Genomic DNA, 7,662 nt, shown 5'->3' with positions numbered 1-7,662 from the left:
GTTTTTGCTTTGGTCACTACAGTGTTTTCTCCCCTGCCAAGCAGCTTGCCATGAAAAATTAAAAAGATGCTAAGTAACTAACTAATGCATTTTCTCCGCCTTGTGTTGAGAGAATGAAAAATTAACAATAGAAATAATTAATCTTGATTGGTGTCTGCAGTCATGCAAAACTTGTGTTGTGACCTCATAACTTATTTATACGTCATGCAAATCTTCTACTTTACTAACATGCAAAATAATGTTGCTTTCGTGTATATATAAATTCTGAAAGACTTCTGACTTATGTTCCAGCGTGTTGTGATTACAATATGATGTTATGCACCTTAGAGTTGCTTAAATCATGTTATTTGCTTATGTTTTGAAGTTCCAACCCATTCATCTAGTATGCATTTAACCAGAGGTAAACATGCATCTTGAGTAGGATTTCATTTTGTAACTATTAATGTGCACCTTTTTCCCTTGCAGGGTACATTGTCACTCTACTGTATATATCACCACTTTTGTCTAGTTGCCTGTTACTTGGCATATTGCTCCAAGCACTGCAAGCCTTAGGTTTAGCTCAGTGTCATTTACCCTAATGTGGCATCCAGTTTTCCTTGTTTACATGATGTTACCCTGACTGGTACTATTGTGGTTATGATAATTTTCTCTGTTTGCTCAAGTGGCTTAACAAATAGATTTGTTCTTATGGAAATAAATACCTTTTGCAAATTTATGTGTGTGTGAAAGTATATATTTTTATATTTATCTTGGTTTGGCTCAAACTTTTAACCTCCAGCCAGCTCTGGCTTTCGAACAAATAACTTAAGAAACACTGATTTAGAAACTTAGTCCAGCACAAAACAGCGTGGGTAAGTTGATACTGGTGATGAGTATAGGGTGTTGCCCAAAGTCAAAACTGAGATAGGATATATATATATATATATATATATATATATATATATATATATATATATATATATATATATATATATATATATATATATATATATATATATATATATATATATATATATATATATATATATATATATATATATATATAGATATATATATATATATATATATATAGGTATATATATATATATATATATATATATATATATATATATATATATATATATATATATATATATATATATATATATATATATATATATATATATATATATATATATATATATATATATATATATATATATATATATATATATATATATATATATATATATATATATATATATATATATATATATATATATATATATATATATATATATATATATATATATATATATATATATATATATATATATATATATATATATATATATATATATATATATATATATATATATATATATATATATATATATATATATATATATATATATATATATATATATATATATATATATCCCTCTCACATGTGTACGTGCACACACACTAATTTCTGCTCCTCATGAATCTTGTTTTTATCCCCATATGGTATCTAACCAAAAGAATGAATCCATCTTGACAACAAATGGAATATAAAACAAAGAGTATGTTCCCTTTCACTCTACCATATTACTAATGGATAGGCTGTTGGGTTGCAAAGCATAAATACTTTAACCACGTCACCACCATTTGTAACTTTGTGGTCCAAACATATTCAAACAGGAACATATGAAATATAAATTGGTATTTTATAATGGTCCTTTGTAAGTCTATTTATGAGTGTGTATAAGAGAGAAAATGGAAAGAGAAGAGAGACAGCAACAGAGAGAGAGAGAGCAATGAGTGTTGGCCTTTTAGGGTAAAGTATTATATACTGAGGAGAAACATTATACAAGGCCTTTCAAGGCAAAATACCTTCAATTTTAAGTTCAATGGCAAAACATTTGGCCAGAAAAACCCATTCAAATCTATAAAACAAAAAAATAACAATGGTAATTCATATCTACTTTGTTTTCTATCCCATGGTACAGGTTTTTGTTTAGATGATATTGCAGAATGGATTCTACATAGATATTTACTTTTAGTAGCATCCCTACATTTCATATTACATACACTAAATAAATAAATAAATACACTGGCAGAAGCATGCAAAAAGGAGAGAGGAAGACAAGAGAAGAGTGAAGAAGGCTACCCGCAGGAGGGAAGTGCGAGTTACTTACCACAAGAGGGAAGTTAGTAATAGAAGAACAAATGCACAGAGCATGTAGACCCGAAGCAACGTGGTTTCTAGGAGCTTGTTTAACACTCATGTTGGGCATCATGTCAACCAAAGGCTGATCCATCACACTCCCTCAAAAAGACACACACAGACACGCATACACTTGCAGACACAGATACTTGTTTGCTATTTTTGCATCTGAACTGCAGCTCTTTTATTGCAAAGCCTATCAAACATGGTGTTTTCCTTACACACGCACAATAATTTAACTGCTGCATGACATTGTAAAGGAGGTCTTGAATCACAGGTTCATCACAGAAACAAGTGTGGGAGATACAGTTTGCATCTAACTGGTGTATACACAACTTTGGTGCCGTCACAACAACATCAAACCTTGAGATGACACTGATTTGTGTTTGCTCAGTCACAATTGGATATCCCTTCACAATCGACTAATGACACACCCTTTAAGGCCATGTACACTCAATGCAACCAGAAATGCCTCCCTCATAAACACAATAAAAATGTTTCCTTATGTAAAACTGCACACAGCTGCTAAGACGTTTCTATTTCTGACTCATCAGAGGATGGATGACATCACATTGAAATAGTTAACATACCGACCATCGTGTATTAATGTATGTTCGGGTTGGCCGTCACCAACAAACTGCTGCTGTGAGAGAGATTGCAGATGCCTGTGCTAATAGATCAAATGAAAAATGGGGTTTTAAACGCAATTGTTGCTGGACAGCTGCAGTGTGTCTTTTGTAGATAATTGGATGATATTTATCAGGGCTGATTATTTTATCATATGTTATTCTTATTAATCTGTGCAATGAATACTGTTGTTATCACAGTGGAAAAGAGATGTTGGACATATATTTGTAATGTTTACATTGTCATTACTGCAGTAACATTTTTAATTTGTTGCTAGAGAAACTTTTGAACCAAAAACTGAATTGGTATACTTCCACTACATGATATTATTTTAAATTATGTCAATTATGTCTCCCTAAAAGTTTCATGTGACAGTAATAATACTAGCCACAAAAAAACATAGTATCATTATAGTGTCTATACATACAGTATATATTATTTATTTAAAAGCAGCAATGCAGAAAATAAATTAATATTCATTTCTTGTGAAAGGGATGCTGCATGAGTGCAGAGATATCAGAAATGCTGATCGATTGCCACTAAAAACAAAGAGAAGAAGAATTGGTTTATTCTATTATTAATGACTCTCCAATTTGCATGTGCACAATAATTAAGTATTCACAGGTGAATGTAACTGATAGGCACCTTGCTTTCCTAGCTAGAAATTGAATAAACTTTGATAACATCTGTGGTATCCCTCTTTTCCTTACACTCATTCATTTTGCTCTTTGCTGGTGTTCCGTTTGGTTATCAAACTATCACCGAAATTTGCTCACCCATATATCGCGGTGGGAAACGGGAAAGAGAGAAAAGCAGAGAGGAAGAGAGGAAAAAGCCTAATTACTTCAGGCTGTTCTAGTGTCAGGTCATTAATAAAGCTGAGTTATCTCCCTTTGACGCCCAGCAAGGAACCTCCCTCCACATTATCTAATCTATCAACTATAAAACATTTGAATTTGTTCCTCTGAAAATTATTCAAGATTTGTATCTGGGTATTAAAAATATTTCATGCAGGAGATATTGATGGCATAATGGAAAAGTCACAAAAGTGTATATTTTGATATGTGCATGTTAGTATATGTGTTCCAATTGGATAAATGTACTAGATTTACACTTGCCCCGGTTTCATAAACATTGATGGATCTGGGGACCTGCAAATGCAGATAAGGACTGAACTTAAAAAATGTAAAATAAAATAAATAAATAAGGAAGTCTTTGGGGGTAGCAACTTATTTCCCACTGTATGTTATTTAATGAAAATATGTATAGTACGTTACAAAAGCATTAAAAATATATTTTTGCTCCTGTGATAAGGTAGTCAGTTGTACTCATAACATATCGGTCTTATCCCACAGATGTACATTAGTTTTGCAGTTATTTTTATATTATTCTATTTGATTTACAGTTGCTTGTATATAAGGAAACTTATATGTTAATGTTCATGTATCTCTTTTCAATGTATTTATCAATTTTTCAGGGTCTATGCTCTAAAACCTCTTTGAACATTTCATGTAATATTGTCTGCAGGTGGTAATAAGCCCAGTAGACAATTTTGTATTTGTTGTCTTTCAGTAGGAATTTAGTAACCAGAAGTTCTTTGCAAGTTCAAGTCCCTCAATCAAATACAAACCTCATTTTCTCTAGGTAGCTCAAGTACAGAGCTAAATGTGCATGCACGTGTTGTGTATAATGTACCTTGGCTTTCTGACACGAGTCATAATACTCATCCATTAACTTGTTCTCCCTCATCTGATGACAGATAATTTCCAGTTGCTTTGAAACTAAAGCTCCTTCAGCTGCACACAGCCCTCCTTACACAAGGACCATATTCAGCGGGAAATTGAGTCACCGGATAACTGAATGTGGCTCACAGAATATTTTTTTCCAAAGCATTCTTGTATTACTGAACTCATAAAGCAGACAGGGTCCGGACCAATTTTCAGTTCAGAAAGGATGAACAGGTGTCAATGAGAGATGTTTTTGTTGTTACATTTCCTCTTATTGACATTCTGATATTATTTTAAATGTTAAAATATCTGTCAACAGAAACAAAGCGACAGGCATGAAGGAAATAGCAGTTCTGTCATAAATCAAGCAAGTCCATATAGGCATAACAAACATAACCCCCAATCATAGTATTTACAGATGGCATAAATTAAATTTAGATCTTATCATAGTTTTCTGGACTAGGAATTTTTTTTATTATCATTTATTCACATTAAATCAGAACTAAGTTGACAAAAACCATGTTAATATGTTTCATTGTAATAAAATTGAATTTGTAACTGCTGCAAATGACATCTAACGTTTATTTTATTGGACCCCCGAATTAAGTTAATGTTGTCATAGCTGATTTTGTGGATTGGATTCAATCACACTTATCATCTAATATACCCCACCAACAACAATACTCACACATAATTCAGCCCCTTATGATTCTTGGTCAGCCATGCCCATCTCCCCAGCTCTGCATTTAGAGCTCATGAATAAGTAATGACATCTCTCATCACCTCAGAGCACTGACAGTCGGGCCAAGAGCTTTCATCTGCTCAAGCCCGTGTTCCATGTTAATGTTTTTCTTCCTCCCTGATCATGTGACAGACAAGGAGCTGACCCGAAACCATAATAAACACAACCAATCTTTAAGTACATGATGGCTGTGAAATGAAAAAAAAGAATTATTTGTTTATCACTTGGCCACATTTGGTGTCGTTCTAGTTTGCGATGTGTTTTTTCTTTTTATTGTTTTTTTCTTACCTCTATAAGTCATCTAAGTGTCCCTCTTTGCAAGAACTGCCCCACTTAGTTTGAATTTTTTGAAAAGGTATTGGTATCATGAATCGATCTATGATAAGATCCGTTATTAAGATACATTACTATTATTACCGCATTTCAATGTGAATGATACAATAGAAAAGAAATGCATCACTCATAACCCATGGACTGAGTAAAGAGACAAAACCAACAAGTCTTCTCAGGAGGCAGTTAGTAGGACAGAGACATTGGTTTTTATTCATTTATTTTATGCATTTTTTATTTTTTTTGCAAAGCCAAAATATCATTAAGGGATAAAGTCCAATAATTGGACAACAACTTATAAAAACCAACACTCAGGCTTGGGCAAAGTGACTCAACAGCTACTGCAGATGAGGATGATAAATTAAATTTCAGCTTTATACTACTTTAGCATAACCATTTCTGTGTAATGTGTTCATTCTAGAATACACATAGCATGCAGTGATTTGCAAAGGCTTTTAGATGCAATACATATTACCTGTCATTATGAAGTATTGTGATAAGATTTAGAGTGATGGATCCATCTTCAAGATGAGTGGAAGTTTCAAATACACAATTAACACCATACACTTCACCCCACATGTTTGCCCTCCTCTTTAGTCATTGCCGAAGAGGTCGGACTTCTCCTGCTCCACTCCTTCTCACTGCTGCATATTCATGTCATGTTAAATTGATAGATTAAGATATCCCTGGCTCAAAATCTATCGTGGCTTGCATACCCTTATTCTTTTACCATTGACCACAAAACCAGCAAGGGAGAGCGAATGAGGGAGAGGGAAAAGGCACGGAGACGCTGATAAGGCCTGGTCCTATTATATGTCATTTTAAACAAAGAGGCAAAGAAGCCCGTGGAGACTCTCTATCAGCTATTAAACAGAGACGTAGCACATAGCCTGAGATTGATGATTAGCACTTTCTCTTCCAAGAAAAAAGATGCCAGCCTGGAATGGCGATAAACACCAAGTAGAAGGGGATGCATTCCTTTTTCTACTCTGCAATTTAGTATTTTCCTTTCAGTCTGTGGGATCATCAGTATGATATGAATAAAATGCTCACTTTATTTTACCCCTTTCTCCTGTCGGTGTCTCTTTATACAGGCAAATAAAATCACAAGCCAAGTGTATGTCCCTCTGTCTTGTGTCCTTGGTAATCTGTTAGAATTAGGCACTTATGTCACAGCCAAATTATGTATTTGATAAAAACCAACATTAACAATAGACATTTCATTTTGAAATGCAATTTAAAATAACCTAGAATAGAGAACAACAGCTATTGTGATGCAAACAAGAATGATGACTTACATTGAAGTGAAGTTTTCAATATAATCAAGAGTACTGGGGGCGCTGGAGCCAAACCCAGCTAACTTTGGGCAGTAAGCGGAGAACGTCCTGAATTTATTGGCAGCCAGTCACAGGGCATGTGGAGACTGACAACCATGCAAGCACAGACTCATTCCTAGGGGCAATTTAGAGAATTCAACCAGCCAACCATGCATGTTTTTGGTATGAGAGAGAAAACTGGACTACCTGGATAAAACCCACACAGGCAGAGGGGAAAACCTACAAACTCTACACAGCAAGTTTAGAACCCACCAGAGATTGAACACAGAGTTGTGAGGCAGACATACCAACCTGCCACATTTTTTTATATATTAAACTGCCCTGACCTCTCAAAAGTTCTCAAATTCACTTACATGCTCAAGTAATGATGACAAAGTAATACGAATACTTTTTTTGTATGGAAGTATCAAGTGTTAGAACTTTGGCTTTGGTCTGAATTGACTTTCAATCTGCAAATGACCTGAAGTAAATACTACTGTAATCCAATACAATATATCTGCATTCATAAAGAATATTGAATGTGAGGGTGAATAGTTGTGTTTGCAGAATTGTGTCCGGACTGCATCCACTATTCAACGACAAGGTAATTTATGTGTGCCAGACATCATATGTATGGTGCTTACCAGATATTGCATACTAGAAATTGAGGCTATTACATACCAGCATGCACTACCAAATTGAACATTGCTGTCCTGCATGAGCTTTACCAAG

This window comes from Stigmatopora nigra, chromosome 7 (assembly GCF_051989575.1).
Source record: "Stigmatopora nigra isolate UIUO_SnigA chromosome 7, RoL_Snig_1.1, whole genome shotgun sequence".
NCBI classification, from domain to species: domain Eukaryota; kingdom Metazoa; phylum Chordata; class Actinopteri; order Syngnathiformes; family Syngnathidae; genus Stigmatopora; species Stigmatopora nigra.
This window is presented reverse-complemented; position numbering follows the sequence as displayed.